Source organism: Eulemur rufifrons, chromosome 7 (assembly GCF_041146395.1).
Source record: "Eulemur rufifrons isolate Redbay chromosome 7, OSU_ERuf_1, whole genome shotgun sequence".
NCBI lineage: Eukaryota > Metazoa > Chordata > Mammalia > Primates > Lemuridae > Eulemur > Eulemur rufifrons.
In genome coordinates this window covers 109,284,112-109,306,629 of record NC_090989.1, presented here as the reverse complement: position 1 = coordinate 109,306,629, position 22,518 = coordinate 109,284,112, and the positions used below count along the sequence as shown (strand labels likewise).

The 22,518-nt window shown below is 35.8% G+C and overlaps 1 protein-coding gene across 5 annotated transcripts in view; it reads left to right on the top strand.

Moving 5' to 3' along the window:
• Positions 1–22,518, top strand: part of AGTR1 (angiotensin II receptor type 1) — a 44,360-nt gene that overhangs the window by 12,080 nt on the left and 9,762 nt on the right. Inside the window, exon 3 of one of the 5 annotated variants that reach the window (XM_069473117.1) lies at positions 7,393–7,571. The exons of the other annotated variants lie outside the window; for them this stretch is intronic. The gene's annotated coding sequence lies outside the window, so the exon portion shown is untranslated. The remainder of the gene's footprint in view (positions 1–7,392; positions 7,572–22,518) is intronic. 5 annotated transcript variants of the gene reach the window in all.

Below are 22,518 nucleotides of genomic sequence, written 5' to 3'. Positions count from 1 at the left end.
TTTCACAAGTCTCTTTTTCTTTTTTCTATTTATTTGCATATTAAAACATATGGGATTAAGTATTTTATGTACTCTTCCAAACTTTGAGGTTCTTGCTGTCTTAAAAGTTGTAAAAAGAGGTATCTTTGGTTATATTGAATTAATGTCTAAAATAATGGCTATTGGCTTGGTTACCTGAATCACTGACATCTCCAGGTAAGCAAAACTAGAAAAGATGTAAGATCATTTTTAAGAGCCAATACCTTCTTCTTTATTCTTTACCTTCTGTAAGGTTTTATGTAGTTTTTCTACAATGATAAATATGTCCCAATTGTATTGATTAAAGCCGATTTGCGTTTTTTAAGCAATTGGAGAGCCAAACAAAATAAGTACTAGAATACTTCTTTTTTTCCTTTTTTATGAAAATGTACATGATATGAGAAGTCTCTATAGTTATTTAAATTATATATATATATGTCACAAATAAGAGTAGTTTGTTTTCATTTTTAATTAGTATGATCACCCTTGTTATAGTACGTACTTAAAGTTCTTAGTCACTATTTTTCACTAATATGATCCCATTACTAAAACGTCAGTCTCAATCACTTTTCCAGTCACTTATACCTAGTAGTTCATCTACATTTGGTTCCTAATCTAATGGTTGTGTGCTACACAAGGTAAAAAAATAAAAAACAAATTTCTCTTTGAGTCATTGAAGCATCAGGAATTTGAAATAGTTATATAACTAGCTGTGAGAAAGGGGTATAAATATTCAGCCAATATTCCCTTCACACATTTCACACATAGTATTAATATCATTTTCAATGAAAGCATAAATAATAGAAGTTTGGACCTAGTTTGGAATTTTTGAATTTTTAAATATTAATCCCAGAATCTTACCAATGAAAAAAAGTTATGGTAAATGCTAGCCATTTGTGTTTTTTTAAAATAAACAAAAATAGAGCTTGTTTTATAAGGTAAACAGGTTTGCTCCAAATAACCTATTCACACAGTTTATTTACAATAACTTTATTTCTTTGCTTAAATAATATTGCTAGATATGCTTAACCTATAGCTGACTATATAGTAAATTATAATTTAAATTAGATTACTATTAATATTTTTAACCATTAAAAGAGCTCGGAGAATTAGGCTCTGAATTTAGAGCCTCTGTTTTGCTGGCAGGAAAAACGTAGGAAGCGTCAAAAGTGTCATCATCCTCTCCCTTCAACCTGTTTTTCCTTTTAAAAAGATTTAGATGTATGAGTCATTTTTAAAATTCCAGAAAGGTCTAGGATATCTCAGAAATGTAATAATATAGTGCAGACCCGGTGGAAGATAACCATTTATCTGAAACTAAGTCTTTGATGCCTTTGTATAATAGAATTGAAACAAATGAGACTCACTCAGAGGGCCATCGGACAACACGAACGATGTCATACTGCAAGTCCATAGTCCAGTCAGGAGCTGCATTCTTCCTCCTCTTATCCAGGCAAGGCCAAAATAAATCTGGACACAGGCCAGGCACCATCAAAAACAAGCAGCCACTGTAGATAAAAACCAACCAGGGGGCAAAAGCTGTCTTTTGACCTATAGCCTCCACCTTGGCTCCTAGTGATGCTCCCAGGTCAAATAGTAAAAATAAGGTGGGCATTTTGTGGTTTCCTAGCCCTTCCAGTGGGGTCAGTTTATGGAGCAGGGAGACAAAATAACTGTCTTCCTTAACAATGCAAAGCAAGAAATCCAAGCAGCTTTGGCAAAGTGAAAGCAATACAAATTTGAATCATTAATGGTTACAGCTTCTCATGTGATATGTAAGATTATTATATGATAGTAATGGGCCCACCGTATTTTATTCAACCCTAAACCAATAATGGATGCTAGTCTTCATTTCACATATAGCATGTTTATCTATACACAGCTGAACTAACAGGTAATGTTTAAAGTGGTCCTGTGAATATTGGCTCATAATGCATCAGCTGAGTTTGGGACAACTGAAGTAGTAGGAAGCTCCTCTGGACTTCTAGAATTTAAATTTAATTAGATGGATGGATTAGACTAAACATACTATCTGAATTAGAGAGTGAGAAATACAATAAGCACCAATTAAGGAAAATCAGATAATAAATGTGAATAAATTTCAAACTTTGAATTTATTTTAGATTCCTTAAGATAATGTGGTCAATTTACCAGACCTAATTTAACATCTTAAAATAAAGACATCTGTGTGACCTTATTGTGATTTTATTTTCTTAGGAGGATGCTTTAACATCTTTAACTTTCATATTTAATCAAATTTTTTTCTTTCGTAGTTTCTATGGTGTCACCATCTATCAATCTATATGGGTTGGAAAAAATATATAGATATATATGTCTCCCAAGAGAAAGTAATTTTGCAATCTTCCTCAGCAATTCAGTCTAACAATTAAGAACCCTTAAGCTAAATAGAAAAATTCATTTCACAGGAAACTTTTACTCACTATGTATAATTAGTTTTAGTTAACTTTATTAATGAAAAGTCGCAAATCAATTAGGTTTGCAATAATCAGATGCTGAGGACCCAAGAGGAGACATTCCTCTCACAAGAGGGGAAGGTGATATACAATTTAGTTGGGAATCAAATGTAATTAGATTTGATCAATTGAGTATTCTGTCCTGACATAGGCAGATACCAAGCTTGAATATACAGATGGAAAAGTAGTAGATAAAACAGTGTGAGGCCGGGCGAGGTGGCTCATGCCTGTAATCCTAGCACTCTGGGAGGCCGAGGCTGGTGGATCGTTTGAGCTCAGGAGTTTGAGACCAGCCTGAGCAATAGCGAGACCCCGTCTCTACTAAAAAAAAATAGAAAGAAATTAGTTGGACAACTAAAAATATATAGAAAAAATTAGCTGGCCATGGTGGTGCATGCCTGTAGTCTCAGCTACTCAGGAGGCTGAGGCAGAAGGATTGCTTGAGCCCAGGAGTTGGAGGTTGCTGTGAGCTAGGCTGACGCCATGGCACTCTAGCCCAGGCAACAGAGAGAGACTCTGTCTCAAAAAAAAAAAAAAAACAGTATGACTTAGAAATGTCTTTCTGGTCCCATTGGCCACAACTGGCAGCAAAATGGGCTTAGAAACCACAGATCGGTTTTGTTCAGACAGGGATATGTTTTAAATTTATTTTTCAAATTTGAATGCTTTTAAGTCAGGTAATATATAAGTTATTTGTGTCCTATTTGTCACAGAGCCTCACCACTCTTTAGTGCCTCATGTCGGGTACTTCACACATTTATTTAACAGCCCCAATTTAATGCCCAGTGGCATTTCAGTTTGCAACTATCATGGCCTAGAAGTTAGCTATTGAGCACGTGTGAGGTAACCTTAAAATTTCTTTCCTCTGTCTCTAAAATAGGAATATCAAAGAAATGTCATGGCAGTAAGAATCCTTCTGAAAGAAGATGATATTAAGCACAAAGTATTCCTATTTAGGGCTGCAATTTGCAACAGATTCTACTATGATTCCCTTAATAAGTGTTTTTTGAACAGTACGTGCCAGTCACTGTTCTCAGCACTGAGCACAAAGTCATGAGCAAAGCAGACATAAAATTTTGGGCCTTGTTAAGACTTACATTCTAGTACATAAAGCAGAAAAACAATCAAGTAAAATATATAATATGTAGGATGACATGAAAAATGGGAATAGAGTGAAGGGGGCTATGGTTTTAAAAGGGTGTTTAGGGAAATCCTCCTTAGTAAGAAGGAGGGAACTATGTGGCTATCTGGGAGAAGATTCCTCTAGGCAGAGGATACAGCAAATGCAAAGGCCCTGTGGCAGCGCTATACTGACTATTCAAGCACAGCAAGTAGACCAGTATTTTTAGAAACCACAAAAGAAGAGTGGACAAAAATAGTAATACCATGTATTGAAGAGTATGAACTGACAGGTAGGAACTAGAGACATATTTAGAATAGATGCTAGAAGAAGGGAAATAGAATTTAGAAAGCTAAATGGTTCAAAGGCTTAAAATGCTTTGAAGTGCAGTGAAATGTTCCCTAAATTGTAGATTTAAAAAAAAAAAAAAATCAGGTCCATGATTTAGTCTTCAGTGGCTAGTTCTGTGGCAGATTCTAACTCTAATCATTAGAAACCTGCATTTTATGTCAATTCCTTCTGGACATCCAATTACCAAATTTGGTACCTTTGGTATATTCCAAACACACTTTGCCTATCACTGACCTGTAATGCTGTGTCTCTGGACCTGAAAATAAAACTCTTCAAGTAAAAGAGAGCTAGAGCTGTACAGCATTGCCTGTTAGATCATTTTTTAAATGAATGCTTTGCCTTCTTAGATAAATACAGCAATGTATTTAAACAAGTCCTAGGGATACTACTCAATGTAAAATAATTTCATATACTGGTTATTCCATTTAAATTTTTTATCCCAAGTCCAACGAGAAAATTCGAAATAAAAAGATACATTTGGGATTGTGTATGTGTCATCCATCCACATATAAGTAGAAATAAAATTAGCCAATGGGAAATTTCAAATCAGCTAACTCTAAAAAATATACAGGTAGTCTGAATAAGAGGAAACAATCCTGGCTTTGTGTTATTTTTCAGTGGTAGTGTTTTCTCATAATCCCCATGCTTTTTTCCTGTCCTGCTATTCTTTAAGATTTCCTAATGAGGATTAGGGAACAGGCATATTTAACAATCTGTGTTTGCAGGTTGGAAACAAGAAAATGAAGACTAATAGTTTCTCTCCTGCTAATTTGATTTTCTAGAGCCCTTTTCTTATCAGCTTATGCAAAGGACTTAGTTACTATTTCCAGCAGATGGGACGAAGGAAAAGACAAGCAGCTGAGATGTCATGCCTCCCCCAAATTGGCCAGCTGCTTTACAGGCCTCCATTAGAGACTTCCCCAAGAGTAAGACATAAGAAGTGATCATGAATAAAATGAGGAAAAAAATGCAACTTCCGTTATTCAAAAAAAGTACTAGCTTAATAGCTGAGAAGTTCTGTGGCCTAAAAGGTTTTGAAAATATGGTTTCTGATTTTTAAAATATGCCATTATTCTTATCAGCACTGTTTTTTATCAAATAAGACTTTAACAATTGCATTTCAGATTGTTCTAAGTTTGAGTATATTAGTAATTAAATGCTATTAAGAAGCATTTTAACATCAGAAAAATTAGACCATGAAAAACTTAGTTGACCCTTGTATTATTCATATATACATGTCCTTTGCTCTAAAAATAGTTATCATTGAATGAGAACCTGTGACTTTGCTGGCCTTTTATATATGATAACTTATTTAATTTAATCTTTATACTTCTCCAGCCTTAGAGAGTTTGTGACTTGGATAACTTTCAAACAACTAGTATCCCGATAGAAATCCAGAACTTTTTAAACTCAGATCACAGCTGTCTACCTAATCACTATGCAACAATGGCTTTAACCCCAAACTGTATCATGTCAAAATGCTTTTTTAGCAAATTGGACTGAATCATGTTCAGAAAACTGCTGGTCTAAGCAAAGCTAGCAAAGGGGTAGGGTGGCCCTCAGCATGGCCATGTCCTTTTCAGAGCTCTTTACTTTTAGCACCGTGTCCTCCTCTGCAGAGCTACTCAGCTGTACCCCTTTCTTATTCTCCACTAATCCCACAATAGAATCATACTTATCTCATAAAAGCCCTGGTCTCATAGGACTAAAAAGGAGATTCCTGGAAATGGGATTGTGTTCAGCTAACAGAGAGATGTGAAGTTCAGTTGTGAATTGCCTGTGTGTGGCTGGCCCTCTAAACTGAAATATAATCCGAAAAGACCTCCTGGTAGAATTCCAGGGCCTAGGGCTGATTAATAGTACAAATACAGTTATTTGTAACTATACAGGAATTTATAATATTTCCCAGTACCTTTTATATTACTGACATCCCATAATATCGGCCCTGCAAGAAACATTCTGAGAATATACAACTGCAGTCCCCAGTCCCTAGGCGACGGATTGGTAACCTTTTAGGAACCAAGCACATAGCAGGAGGTCAGTGTCTGGCATTTACAGCCACTGCCCATCACTCGGATCACCGCCTGAGCTCCGCCTCCTGTCAGATCAGCAGCAATATTAGATGCTCATAGAAGCAGGAACCCTGCTGTAAGCTGGGCGTGCAAGGTACTCCTTATGACAATCTAATGCCTGATGATCTGAGGTGGAGCTGAGGCTGTGATGCTAGCGCTGGGGAGCGGCTGCAAATACAGATTATCATTAGCATAGAAGTTTGACTGCACAATAAATGTAATGAGCTTGAATCATCTTGAAACCATCCCCCTCTTCCTGTCCGTGGAAAAATTGTCTTCCATGAAAGCTGTCCCTGGTGCCAAAAAGGTTGGGGACTACTGATATATAACACGTAACTTTAAACAAGTAGTTTTCATTTTCTCACACAAAAACATGAAAACTGGTTCAAACCGACCTAAAACTTCTGTTTGGGTCCCTCTTTTGTAACTGCTGTGTGTCCTTGGAAATTGCTGCATAAAGGCCAAACTGCCAAAGTCTAGTTCTTCTCCTCTGAGCAAAGCCTTTTTAGTTGTATTTTATATCTGGTCATTTCTCTTTGGTACTCATTGCAAAATGTGACAACTGTAATTCCAAATCCCAATAGTATTGGGGAGGCAAGTTGAGTTTAAAAGAATGTCTATGATTTAATCAGCAATCTATCCCTAATAAAAAGCTAGTTCACAACTTCCTTTAAATCCCTCTCCCACAGATTTCTCTCCTGAAAGGAGATACTATACAACATTTTAGAGAAAACAAACATCTCTAAATTATTAGGGGTGGAGTAATGAAAGAGTTGGAAATAGCATTGTAAGCAAGATTATTTTTTTCTTTTAATTTCCTGAATTTAAACAGTTTATGCAGTTTTATAACTGCCTTGAAAATGATTTCTTTGTCTCATTGCTTGTCTCAATATAATGTTTTGTCTGGTAGAGTCACAGATTTAAGACATCAGCCAGATCAGAAAAAAATGAAACTTAAAGTAATCTAAATGGGACAGTCTTCTTATTCAAAAAAATAAAAATCTCAAATCCAGGAATGAATCATCTTTGAAATCCTCCCAACTTGTGATCTAGTTTTCAGGGTAAAAGCTTTGGGAGAAGAGCTAGGGAAGCAATTGATAACCAGGCCCTGTTTCACACACACAATCGTATCTGTTATTCACAGCAACCCTTAGAGGTAACTATGATTATTACCATTGTAATATGTTGCCATTTTATACAGGAAGGTAGGAAGGATCAGAGAAAATAATAGGAACATATATTAATTGGACACTTACTAGTATCAGGCACTGTGTCAGTCACTCCATCTGAACTTTCTTATTTAATCTAACAAAAAAAGTATAGACTAAGTTCTGTTATTGGCTCCATTTCTTCACAGAAACTGAGCCTAAAGTGCTCACATTGCTAACCAGTGCCAGGGCCAGGACTTGAATTTGAGACTGACTCTGTCTCCTTGGTTCCAGCCATTTTTTTCCTGGCAATAACCAACCAAATTCACCAGAGCCTAAGGTCTTACTGTCACTGGTTAATTACTACAATAGCAGCATTCTTTTTCATGTAAGTAAATACTGTGCTACTATTTAATTATAGGTTTATACTGATATTGGGTGCAAGTATAAGCTAACATCATTTTGAATAAGAGAAGAGTCAGAAACTCTAAATGGAATGTTTAGTATAAAGTAAAGCAGATATTTTTCTGTCACATTTCAGTGAGGAAAACTGTTAATTCATATGCCACCAACCATAGGTTGCAGAAATGCAACAGGAAATGAAGAAAAACTCCATTACTTTAAACAAGTTGGTCTGTAGTACAAATTATTGCACTGTGAATGAGTTTCCTAGTTGTAGAATTGATCATTTTGATTACATAGACAAGCAGTGCAAGACATTACTAAAATTATTCTGAAATCCTGGCTTTGAGATCTATATAAAACACTAGGCAATTTACCCACAAATACATAGAAAACACTTTTTAAAAGGATTGGAGTAGGTTATTTTCCCCTCTATTAAATATTAGCCTTTGAAATGAACCCAGCTGATCTGCCAAATAACACTTGCAAATTGTTGTGTTTTAATAAAGTGACAGACTGAGAGGGAAGCCACACTCAACCTGCTTGTGCTTCTAGAGGCGTTACAGGCCAGGAACATTATGCAATGATGCCTTTTAAAAGAAGGGAGCCTCTTAGCCGTTTACCTTGCCTGGCAACAAATGTAGCCACTTACTCCAAATGCAAGCATAATTAGAATCTATGAAAATCTAGCATCAGAATCCCAAACCTCTGGTGCAATACTCAGTAAATTACAGCTTTTAAATCTCTAATATTTTCAACCATCCTGTTTAAATATGTGAATATATGAGTGTGTGATGCTTTAGGAGGCCTGCTCCCTATGCTGTGGAAAGGTTTCATCAATTCTAATCAAGATGGTCATTAAATGGGACACCTCATGTTCAGGTTTCTGGAAGGCTCGGAGCCTGGGATGCTGCTGGCAGAGAGCAAACGCAAATGGGCTACTCTGGTGAAAATGTCTAAGCAAACATGGAGCACAGGGAAAACCTGGAGGACCAAGTTGCAGTAGGTACCACCAGCAAGCGTCATTCCTGTTATAACTTTAACTAGTCAAGCTCATGCTCATGAATTAATTTATAAAAGTATACCAGGGTCTTATAAAGTAAGACTGAAAGGACATTAATTTTTAAACTAATTAAACCAATTATGACCAATAAAAGCACATTTTATTTAAAAACCCTTATAAATGTAGCAAAATTGCTGTTTTAAATGAACTAAATGAGAATTCAATTACTTTTTCTTTTGTTACAATAGGAAATAAATACTTTAAAATTAAACTAGAGTCTTTTAAATATGTTGGGGAAAAATTATTTTGCATAGGCATTTTGCAGAAAATAAATTGTGTTCCCATGATTAGTGACTGACCACTGATTTCTGTGTTAAACAGTGTGAAGGTGTGCTCAGCCCTCTACTAGAAATAGCAGGGCAGACTCAGTTTTGTTCCAAATGGAAGGGTTCCTTTTATATTTGTTCCTTCATTTCTTAAGTGTTGTGATTTTTATTCCCTGTTGTTATGTCGTAAAGATATTTTAAATCTTAAAACATAGAAATAGCTACTGAAATTGAAAGCTGAAAGTGTCAGCGTTTAGTTACATTTTTTAAAAATAGGTAATACAGACCTCTAGTGGTTGAACAGTTTGAAAGCCTCTGCAAGAAAAGGAAATTGTACAGAAAGTGCCTGCATTTTAAGAGAAAAGTTAGTTGAAATTATTTATGTGGCAAAATTCACATATTTCCTAGAAACAAAAAGGTAAGAATGTGCTTTGAGAGAAGGTGGAGTGCTCCCCATCCTTTTAGATGCTCAATTCTTCTAAAACAAGCAAGGACCCTCTCACCAAAGTCTCAGCAAAAGTCTGTGTCTGTGTTATTTTTCCTCTGAAAGACTATATGAATGAAGCTGGCAGATATTTGTGTTATGTGCAATACATTTTATTTTCCTTTGTACATAGTTTTGCCTCATTGGGGCTTTTTTTCCTCTATACTCCAAGGGCTCCCTATGAAAACAGAATCTCAGCAGCCCCAGTTTGCCTGTCCCATTCTCAAGTTCTGTCCATGGGCAGCCAAACTTCAGTGGGGAAGGTTCAGTGATTGGGGTGGCTTTCCAGTCTTCTACATGAGAGGGAAATATTTGCTCCATGTTTAAGTCCAAGTGATTACTAAATGTGCCTCTGGACTGGTGCTCCTCAAACCTTCATGGATACTCAAATCATCTTGAGAATCTTCTTAAAATGCAGATTCTGGCTCCGTGGGTGTGGAGTGGAGCCTGAGGGTGCCAGCAACCTCCCAGGTGATGCTAATACTGCTTCTACAGGGCCACACCTGGAACAGCAAGCGGGCTCTATGACAACTCTCTATTCTTTCGATTACATTTTTAGTTTTTACTGATTTCTTCTTTGTTTTCTTGTTTACTTTAAATTTTAATTTTTAAATTTATAAAACATTTAAATTTCTTTTTCACTTGACTATGTACACATATCTCTGGGGTCCTGTTACTAGAATTTTGAAAAGTTGATCTTACATTTTGAAAATAGATTCTGTGTCCTCTCTTTAGCTTGGTGAGTTCATGGTAGTTGTGAACACCTCACTAAATGCTTGAAGTTATTGGGCACTTTCAGCCACACCACCTTGGGAGAGTGGGTGAGATCAGGTTTTTGCATGTCGTAGACGTGTAGAAAAATGACAAAGGCCCAGAGACATCCACATCATGAAATCAAGCAGAATTAAAAAAGCAAAAGGTGAAACCATGAGAGCCAACAGGTCAGAGTAAAAACTGGGAGAATGTATTTTTCAGACCAAATCTATTATAATTCCATCATCTAAATAACTTCCTATCATAGCATGTTGTCAGCCTTAATTTTGGAATCCATAATTTTAGAACTTATGTCATGGGGTAGTCTTTAAAAGCCTCTTACAAACTTTTAACATCCAGTTTCAAATCAAAAATAATATATTAACAAGCTGTAGCATGGAGGGAGTACATAAATTATCATCATTGCCCTGCATGAATAGTAATTCACAGGTTTGGCTCAGACACAACTTAGATGAAATAATTAACTATGTACAGTACTTAACAGTATAAAAGTAATTAATCTAGCTGCCTCATACTGGTTTGGCCTAAATAAACATGCAATAAAAAAGCCATAGGATTTTATTATTTTTTTTACTCACGTTACTACTTTAGTAAGTTGGAATTTTAATATGTCAGGAGAAAGACATCTTTGCTTTTAAAAAAAAAATCATTTTCTTTTCAAATGTTAATGTACTGATTATAAGCTGAGTTCCATATATTTATAATTGTGGGCAGATGTTCTCAATTAATAATTTTATGCATTCTTCCTACTTCATAGTTTAGTGAAAATTATTATTTTAAATTAAGGTATAAATAAGAAAAAATGAGATTTTTATTGCTGCAAATCACATATTCTGCTGATGGTATTATAATCCTGTGTTGGTATAGCTTTGGGCAAAAATATTTTAGTTAAATTTGTTTTTTGCCCTGTGGGTTCTGGGAAGAGGTAAGTTGTCTCTTTGTCCTGTAGCCCCTTTACAAGCAGGCCTAGAAGGTAAAGGACAACATCATTAATTGGCAAGAAGGCAACAAATAAGGCGAGTATCCCTGTTTGGGCAAGAGAAAAGAGCTCAGGTGATTCCCACCAAGGAGAGAGAAGGTTCATTCACTTCCGGTCTTTTTTTTAAAAGCCCACTCTGAGCGTGTGGATGTTCCTTTGCCTAATCTTATAGACTATAACATTTTAACCCTATGTGACTCCATTAATTAATCATTGTAATATTATCTCCATAAATGGGCCAAGAGGAGGAAGAGGCTGAGTATTTCTTCCAAAATGAAATAGCGTATAAGACGTAGGGGTGAAAACTCAAACCCAGACACTTCTGCTTGATCTCCCCACCTAAAACAACTTTAAAAACTGGACATACATATGAAACAATGGTTTTCTAGACAGTGGACATCAGATAACAAAGGGCAGTGATCCCTGAAGGATAGGAAACAAATGAAGGGAGCCCTGTGACTGCCCAGCTCACTACCTGGAGGGAGTTTCAGGCCATGGTACAGGGAAGGCAAACTCGGGCAGAGCTCAGACGTCTCCCTGAGTTGAGGAGGTGGATCTGGGAGGACAGAGAGGCCAAGGAGGCTAGAGTTCAGAGGACAGAGTACCAGAGAGTTGAGAGAAAGATCCCAGAGATCTGCAAAGGGGACCCCTCGTGTTTAGTGCATGTGAGTGAATAATCACCCAAAAGGAATAAAGGGAACAACCCCAGAGATCATCTAGAGACAGAAAATAGTCCCTGTTTCCACCAGCCGCAGTAGAAAAACACATAATTCATGGGGCATCAGGTGCATACTCAGAAAAGTTTTGCCTCAGGAATGGGGAAAAAAATCCTCCCTAGAGTAAATGTTGCACTGGTCCCACCTAATAAAGCCTAAAAGCCAGACTCAAAAGAATCAAACTATTTACAAGTAACTCAACTGCTTTGCAGAACAAATTTCTAGAAAATTTTTATAGAAATAGAAAAACATCCAATACCCAACAAAGTAAATTTCACAATGTTTAGCATTCATTTTAAATTACTGAGCATGCAAAGAAGTAGGAAAATGCAATTCATAAAAAGAAAAACAAATCAATAGAAACAGACCCAATAATAACACAGGTGATGGAATTATTACACAAGGACATTAAATGGTGGTTATCATAACTGTATTTTATATGTTCAAGAAAGTAGATGAAAGTTTTAACGTATTAAGTAGAGACATGGAAGATATAAAGAAGAATGAAACTGAACTTCTTGAGATTAAAACTACATCTAAGATGAAAACTCAAACTGGGATGTCAGAAGCTGAGACCATGTTTATTCCACTGCCCCCACAATATTCTCCCCTGGATTCTGTTCTAATCCAGTAGCCTAATACTTAATGCTAAATCTCTCAGAAACATGCTCCCTCTTCAGAGGGGGATTTGCCACTATGTAGCCCCTTTTCCATCTCACTCTGACTCCTGCCGGCCTATCTCCGGTGCTCAGATTCCAGCACCTTCCTAGACAGATACTCCACTCTAGACTGAGCCCCATGCAGGGAAGCAGCCGTCAACAGTCCTCAACATGGCACCTTCTGAGTTAGTTACAGGGACGTTTACATCATCAGACTACTGTTTTCATCTGTTTTCTGTTTAAACTTTAGTTTTAAAAAGCATAAAATGTTATCTTTTCAATTAATATGGAAGTTAGCATTTTTTCAGCTTCCCATCCAACATAGTGTGTATGAAATCATGAACTATGTTCTTCCAGCCAACCAAGCAATTAACTGAAATATACAAGTTGTCCTTTTACAGAATTTGAAATATGCTATTGAGAATTAAACTATTTGTTTTCAGTAAAGCTGAAAAATCAACATGTCCAGGAAATTTTATTAGGGCTAGAATCCCAAACAATGAATATGCTAGCCAAGTGTTACTATTAATCAGAAACATTCTATATCCATGCAGTATTAATCCTTTGTGTCTCCCTCAGTGTATCTGCCTAATTAATAGCAGATATGTTCTCTTCATGCACTTTTTTGGTGCATGTTCCCAAACCTGCAATGAATGAATTTAAAAGATACATTAGTATCAAAAATACAAATGTACTCTTATAAATATGCAGATAATTTCATACTTGGAGCAAAGTTCACTTCAGAAACTCTTTGACAATGAAACATTCAAAAATAAACATTGTAGCACTTATTAAAATATTTTAAAATTTAAGCTCTTCATCAGCTATATAACCAGGGCCATTGAGTCAGTGTGGCTCTATGCAATTGTTTCAATCTCTTTCACTACTGATGACCTTCTGGGTACTAGATGTTATTTGTTGAATAAATGTCAAAGTAATATACAAGAATACCCAAACATCATAGATTCTATGCTATATTCATCCACATGGAGACATCATTTTGGAGCAGCAATAGCTCTAAGAGTCATAATAGTGTCTTTTACAGTATAGAAAAATGAAAAGGGGAAAATAAGTTGCTGGCAGGAACAATGAAGGGGGAAGTGGTGAAGTCCAGGCTGCCATTCTGAGATCTTTCTCAGACGCCAAGCCAGTCTCACGCACAGGCAGACTGGGCAGCCTGGCTTAATGAAAGCATGGGTGGACAATAACCCCATCCCATCACATCTCTGTGTTTTCCCATTTCCTGAGACTACTCTGCCATGAATTGGTTTTGAATGTGTAAATGAAAAGGGGGATGTCTAACAATCAGAGATGTACTTCAAGTATTTAATGTAGTGTAAGACATTAGAATGAGGGTCTGCAGCATCTTGCTGGGGCTTGGAGTCTTTTTTCAGTAGTAAAATGTGGTGGTTTGCCTGGATCCTAAGTTGCAAATTGGCAGCCCTTGGACCAAATCTGATCTGTAGAAGAGTGTTGTTAAGTTTCATAGTGTTTTTTTTTTTAATTTGCATTATTGAAAACATTTTCAATTAGGATGGTTCACATAGAATTTGAAATTTCCAGCTTATCTTCAAAAATCAGCTATATCCCACCTCCATTACAATTGGCACAATTGGCTGTAGCTTAAAAGGGACTCTCCTGTCCCCATTTGAGAAAGGGGGAGGGCCCACCATGCCCACTTCACTCATCTCTGCCACTCCCAGCCTATATAAGTATTTGAATATTTGAACCCTGAAGCATATAATTTCTAGGGACCATACCAACAATAAAATGCTACGAATCTCTGACTTAAGTTGTTTTAAGGAAAGCAAAAGACTGTAGAGAATAGTAATTCAACTACATTATAGGTTAAAATAGACTTTACTTGGATAACCTGACAATTGATAATATAATAATTGTGTGTATTTACCAGGACAAAGGGCATACATATATATTCTTGTATTTCTCTGAAGAACATCAATAAATTTGACCCATAGATTTCCTTCTATAGCAGAAATTTTTGTGACTTCCTAATCCACATTGAGATAAAACTACTCTCCAAATCTAAACAGAAAGTCTGTAAGTTGCAGAATGACTTTTTATGTAAAGATAACATGTTAATTTAGGGTATAACATAAAGAAACCATGTAATTTATCTAGGCAATGGCTTTAAGGTGATCATTGACTTATCTATACAACTATGCCTGCTGGTATAGACTGATTTCTAAAACATATTTCTTCTTAATTGGAATCTCTTTCATATCAAGATATCCAAAATTATTAGCATGTTATGTTATTTTCGCAAAGTTCTAATGAACTTCACAAATCTGCCTGCTCTGTTCTGGGTATAAAAATATTTAGCCTAATTTGTTTTTCCATTATTTTATATAGTAATAAAGTAATACCAAAAATGCTATTACCAGAAACAATACAGTGTCTAATTATTAGAAAGTGAACTCATGAAATCATATTAAAGAATAACAATTACCACATGTTAAGTCAAATAATTCAAGGAAGAGACTTATATGAATACTAGGGCTGCTGTATGCAAACAATTTTTTTTTCTCCGCACCCTGCATTTTGAAGGGAATTTTGTCATTTAATTAGTTTGAGGTATGATTCACCAACCAAAGGTCTATAGTGTGATATTTTTTTCTCCTCCAACTTAATCTTAAAGTCATCTGCACTTTAGATGTTTATTCTTTCACTTCAGATAGATCCTTTAAGTGGCTTTATGGGATTAATAACAAACTATATCACCATATATTATTGTATTACTAGGGTTTCTAACACAACCTCAATTTCTTGGCTATATGTAATGTGACAAATTATACATATAAAGTCAAATTTTGTGGGATAATAATTTACTTGTATATGTGTAGGGACATTTGAATACATATCGACAATATATTTAATGCTAGTTACAATAGATAACCTTGAGTGTCTGATATGTGGCAATGTTTTTTCTTCATGTTTTATTTAACCCTCATGTTAACAGTATAGAGTAGGTTTTTATCTCATTTTAAAGATAAGGAGACTAAGGCTTAAAGAGGGTGAGTAAATTGGCCAGTTACACAATTAGTCAGAGATGGAGACAGCTTCTTAACCCTGACTTTTGTTACCGCAAAGCTTAGGGTTCGTTTGTTTCCTATACCAGCTGGCCAATAGATTGTGCAAACATTAATTAAATTATGTTTCCTTTTAAGATTCTAAGTGCTGAATATATACCTCTTAGTATACATATTAGTTTTACACTTCAGCCATTTGTTAAAGTTGTTTTATTGTATCTAGACAATATACTATCTTTTGAAGAAATTATTTTATGCACATGATCTTAAAACATTCATTTAAGGGCAAGGTAGAGGCTTCATAGTATCATTCCCATTTCCCAAATCAAAGTTCAATGAAAGTTTAATGACTTGCCTGAGGTCTCAAATTCTACAGAGGCAAAGAAAAAGCTCCCAAGACCTCCAACTCCAATTCTAGGCTAGTGTTTGTTCTAAGTCTTTTTTCCCCTGCTAAAGCCTGCAGTCAACTGATTTCTGCTCTTCAACTTCTTAAATTACGTTGTTCTTTAAACTCATTGCTTTTAGTTTTGTATATTAAAATTCAGCATCAGCATTCACATCTTTTCAGTCCTAATTCTGAGTGTTTCCATCTGATTGCTTTTTTAAATTTTTGTACTTGATGGGCTTTTTATTTATTTCTGTTTCACCCCTATTATCAAGGGAAGGCTGCCTGCATCTTTTGAAAGCTCTGATGTTCTCAATGAAGAGACCTTTTAAGTGACCTTGTTTTTCTCCTACCGAGTTGCATATCATGACTTCAAATGCCTCACTAAAATGTTACCCATTTGGCATCAGTATACAGAAAAGGCTGCACTCTGTGATAAGAAAGAAGAACTGTGGTGTTTTCATAGTAAGAGAATAGAGTTCTTAATGGAAAAGGGGAGAGTATAACTTCCTCCAGTTTAGTTGGTCTTTCAAACTTCATAGTGCTTTTCTCCTTAAACTAGTCTATAAGAAATGTGTAGGGAAAATATCACAGGAACCAATAAATGGTTAAAACCATGGCCATAGAATTTTGGTAGAGAATTCTATTAATAGTTCTCCTTAGAAAGCTTTTCCCAGAAATGTTCTTCCTTGGCTAAAAAACAACTATTCTATGCCCTTATGGGTCAGAAAAGCAGTTTTATAGAGGAGGCAAGTCACAAAGAAACCAGATAAGTAATTGAAACTCTGTGGTTGCCAAATTCTATAAAGTATCATTTGTAACTAGGTACCTTTATCCTCTCTCTTTCTCACTTTTCTCTACTTGGTTTAATTCTAATGAAAGCCTTAATGATATCTTATATTTAATGTGCTGTTCCACAAAGATGAAAAAGCCTAATGTGAATGCAAAGCCGAATTTAAACTGAAAAATTGCAAAGTCAGTTCAGACCCTAAGAATGTAGGCTGATGCCCTCGGACCCTCAGATTCCCTGCAGTGTCTATGGCAGTAATGCCACAAGAGGGCAGGGTTTGACTTCCGGAGTTGGTGGCTTCCTCAGTTCAGTGGGAAAAACCTTGGGGCCACCACAATAGACATGAATCCCTTGGAGGCCTTATAATGAATCTAAACTCAAATTCACTCTTTCAGTGTATTTTTGCAAGATCCTAAAGTTATGAAAAATGCTTAGAAAGGATAATTTCTAGAATGACCTAACACAGCAGATATTTAGTCAACTCCCAGTTTCAGAGCTACAAAAGTACCCAATACCACATTAGACTTTAAGACGTTACCCAGCAGGGTTTTATCTTTTGAGGGGTCTAAAGTTTTCCTGGGAAGATATAATACATGAAACAAAAGCCACCAATAACATGCAGTACACAGTTATTCCATAAAAGGTAAGAGCTACAAATTATCAAAGATTTTTTAAAAGAGGGGAGGGTGGACCAGAGCAGGATTTTCCAATAGCAACATTTGACATTTTGGGCTAGATAATTCTTTGTTGTTGGGGCCTGTCCTGTGCCTTGTAAAATGATTAGCAGCATCACTGGTCTCTGCCTGCTAAGAGCTGGTAGCACCCCCCAACCCCTGTTGAGAAAATAAAAAATGTCTCCATACATTGCCAAATGTCCCTGGATGGCAAAATCATCCGTGATTGAGAAGCACTGGACTTGAGTATGAAGACATAACCTTACCAAAAAATAAAATTAATAGAGCCTTGAAACGTTATTTATAGAGTGTCAAAAATGTGAGCACTTGCTCTGTAAACCTGTTTCCTTATCTGAAAAATGGGCATAATAGTACTTTCCCTCAAAGGGCTCTTATAGGAATGAAAGCAATCAACACAATACTTGGCACATAGTAAGCATTCAATTAATCATAAATAAGAAACGTTACTATTAAACCACTATTATGTCCTTTCTATGAATCAGCAGAAACACCAATTATAAAATAATTGTACATTAGATAAGCATAATTATACACTTGTATGTCATTTTGTGCTAAAGTTATGTAGCTGAAAAGATTAAATTGACATTTCCCCCATTGACATAGCTAATCATCTCAAGGATGAACTGTCTTCTTTTGAATGAAGGTCAAAGGTCAGTAGCTTCCACATTCCCAGATTCTGATGAAGTAGTTAATGATCTGGAAATAAAATTTTAAGTGCTTTGGGGAATTTCTATGTATAGAAAAGTTCTATGTAAATATTTCTCCAAGAGGAGGCTTGAGAGTGATAATTTACTGTCACCCTCTTAATCTGATTTATAAGCTTCACCTATCTTACAGGATATAAGAACCAAAATTAATTGGGGAGAAAAAAAATAAACAAATGATTTCGAACAGCCACGATCTTCAGCTGGAACCTAGTAACTGCAAAAATTTTGAAATTGCAAAGGAAGTGGGTTGAAGAAGTTCAGCCAAAAATATTTGTTTATAAAAACTAGAGAGTATTAGATATTTCTCTCACACTGGTTTATCATTTGAAATTTCTGCTGGCTCAAGTGAAATTGTGCTCTTCTATTTCCTACTGTGGGGTTTCCTCCTTAACCACAATTGCTTTAGATTTGGAGGCTTGTAACTTTGAGGACAAGAACAGTCGGCTTAGCTAGCTGGAAGAACAAGAGGAGAGTTTTAATATCTCATGAAGAAAGGAAAGCACTAACAGGGTTGTTGTTAGAGCAGAGTTTAGGAAGAGTGGAGTCGACATTGACAGTTATTGACTTGAACAGTTTTGTTGCTGGTTAAAAAAAACAAAACAAAACAAAAAACAGAAATCGCTTGCTGAAAGTGAAGGTGAGAAAAGGAGAAAGTGCCATGGCAAAGTTAAAAACATAGTGATCTTGGTATGGCACAAAATGTTCGAAAAAATTTTCCTGTCCTTAAGGAGTTGCTGCTGTATGAGTAATGTGTGCTTCACTACATTGCCCTTCTATGCAGAAATGCTCTATTTCCACTTTGCAACCCAAGGGATGCATTTTGTTTTACATTTAGAGGAGGAATAAATACTCAGAAAGCAAAAATGATACGTTATCTTATGCAGATCTCTTAGAGTTCATTTTTTTTAATTCCTGCTCAGACCGCACACAAATACTGGAATATATTTTAATTTCAAATCTGATGTGTGACATCTGGTAACTCATTTATTGCTAATGAAGTTTTCACAGGAAGCAGCAGTCACCAGTATCTCATCTTATTTTTCAGTTGGCAAAGTGTTGTTCACCTTTTATTGGCCCAGCATCCGTGCCTCTTATCACAGGCTGTTTAATTAGAAAGCACAAGTAGCCCAACATAGAAAAGGAGAGGAGTGGTAAATAACAGTAGATAGAATGACCTAAATTTTTTATTGTAATCAATAGTGTAGTATCATTTAACTTATGTTTAAAAATTAAATAGTATTTAAGAGGAATTATCAGAGCTGGCAAAATAGTCCAAGCGGCCTTTCAGCCTCCCCTGAGTCTTTCCACCCCTTGCTGGTACTTTCATTTCTTCCACTTGTAGCGCCATGTGCAGTTTCCCAATCTCTTATCCAAATTTGCTTGTAGGAGGAAAAAAATTAGTCATTTACACCATAGTGTGAATTTAATAACACCAGCAAAATTCCCAAAGTTCTGGGATCTCACAGCATCTCCACATACACAATCTCCTTTGATGTTCCCACGAATCATGTGAACCAGACTGGACAGATAATTTACTATTTCATCATCATTATGAACATTATCATTATCATTGTTTTCCAGAGGAAGAAAATGAGTCGTGGGTTAAGTGAAAAGCCAAAGACTCCATAACTCATAAGAGGTAGATCATGGGCCTGATTCAGATCTTTTGGTTCCCATCACTATCTGCTTCTCACTACCTTAACTCTAGCTCTCTCCTCAGTCATTGTGGTCCCTACCCAAATAGATCTTAGTTCTAATGGTGGTATGGAGGTGAGTAGCCACAAAATTTCAGATATTTGTGAGTATTTTACTGGATGACATCCTGTTGGATACACCTTAACTATACCGGTCCTGAATGTGTAAGAGAAATACACAGTTTAATGAGTAAGAGTTTCTCATACTTCTGTTTTTTGATGCCTCATAAAGGCCAATTGAAAACATTTTAGCTGAGGGTATTTTCATTGTTTGTTGGATTTGGTTTTGCCTGTTTAATCATCATTATCATCATTTAAGCCAGAATTCTAAATTAAGTTGCCTCTAGGGCAGTGTTTTTCAAATATTAGTGTATATCAGAATTACTTGGAGGGCTCATCAAACACAGCTTCCTGGACCCCATCCGCAGAGTTCCTGATTCAGTGCGTCTGGGGCGGGGCCTGAGACTTGCCAGTGATGCAACAAATTCCCAGGTGATGCAGATGCTGCTGTTCCAGGACCGCACTTTCAGAACCATTGCTAGAGGGGCCAGATTGAGGACTTCAGTGAGTTAAGCCCCTGCACTGTGCTGCCCAGTATGGGGCCAGGCCTAGGTGGTGGTGAGCACTTGAAATGTGGCTATTTTCAACTGAGACATGCTGGAAGCATCAGTTATACTCTGGATTTTGAAGACATGGTACCAAAAAAGTAAAATATCACAATAATTTTATACTGATTACATGTTGAAATGACAATTATTTGGATATATTGGATTGGTTAAAGAATATTAGCAAAATTAATTTCACCTGTTTCTTATTTTAATGTTTTTTAATAGAAAAAATTTTAATTACATATATGGCTCACCTTGTATTTCTTTTGGACTGAAAGGTGAGGATTAGTGAACTATAGAGGATTCAAATCTCAAAAGCTATAAACATTCTGCAGGCCAAAGAAAATACATCTGTTGGTCAGATTTGGCCTAAAGGCCCAATTTTGTACCCAAACATTTGCTGCCACAAGTATTAAATGTAGCAGCTATCTAATATCTACCATTTTACTTTTCTTTAAGCATTAACCAAATACTTGTTATAATTCTTGAAATAAAAGCATTAGATTCTAATAATTAAAAATATTTCTGCAAATTTCTGAATTAAAAAAATTCCGTTCATCTTTTTAAGATCTGAGCTTGCTTTCATTAAATTCATTTCACTTATCCTTGCATCATAGAAAGATTATATTTCCAAAATGTGTTTAAGTCTTCCAAAGACCTGACATTTTACCTTTAACAGTCTATGAAATAGAAGTGAGAACAGGTGTTGGTATTCCCACTCTAAATATTTTGTAATAGTTAAGGAATAACAAAGTAAGAGATTAAATTGCCTGTATGAGATTGTGTCACTGGTTACTGGCAGGGCAGACTCTTTGCCAGGACTCCAAGTCCAGTGCTTTCTCTGCCAGACTGTTTTTCTGTCCCTCAAGTTTTACTGTATCTTAATGTTAAAAAGAAAAAAAGTAAGAAGTAAAATGTATACAAAACTGTTTGGAAAAAATGCAACTATATGATAAAATAAAATAAATAGCATCCCTATAATAGCATTCATTTTCTTAGAACAGAGTCCCTTTAACTCTTTAAAATGTTGACTAATACTTAAAATACTAAATGATACATTACCAGGAGGTTTTTTTGTAATACTCTGCCCTCACTTCTGTGTTTTTATCTGGGGAACTGAACCATATTAACTAATTTCTAAGGTTTAAAACGTTGTATTTTCCCATAAAGAATCTGATAGTAGGTTCATTTTGTATGAGTTATTTTAACATTATCACATTGTGCCCCTCTTTTCATAGAACGATGTAATCTAAACTCCCTAACTTCAGGACATGCTTTTAATTTTAATTTTCAAGCATGGACTACTCTCTTTCACCTAGTAACACCAGTGAATAATAGAGGGATGTCTGGGAGGCTCACAGCCTTTGGCATAAATGTAATGAAACATGTTTGTCCAAACAGGGCCCAAACCTATAGCATCGACCTCCTTAGCCCAAGGCCACACCAGCTATCCAAATATTGTGCTTAGGAAACATTTGAGTGATAGTTAATTTTTGAAAAGACAGAAACAAACTGTGACTATAATAATTTTATGTGGAGTTTCTTTATTCATCTTGAGTAAAAGGTAAAATTATTTCCACTTTGTTGATTTTAATTCAGAGTTCTTACGTTTAATACAGAATATTATTAAATTAATGTGGGATTAAAAATATATAGATAAATATAAATAGCTGATTTAATATATTTCTACTTGTAAAGCCACGTTGGCCTTGTCTTCAAAGGAGGCATACCTATTCAAAAGAAAGATTATGAGATTTCAGTGCTTCAGAAGATTTATTTTTAAGTGTGCAACCAATTCCCTGAGGATAGACGTCTAGGGATGCTAAGTGACTGGTTCAAGGTCACCGAGGTAGTGAGTGGGAAAGCCAAAATTAAAACCTCAGTCTCCTTTCACATTTTCCAGGACCAATTTGCAGACTATCATTCAAAGAGTATTCCTACTGCAATCAGCACATTGAGCATTTTGGAGGAATATGTACAGTATATTGAATATTTACTCCTTCTAGCTTCATTTAAAATTCATGGTTATGTGATTTGTATAATGCTAAAAGCTTTAATCTGAAATG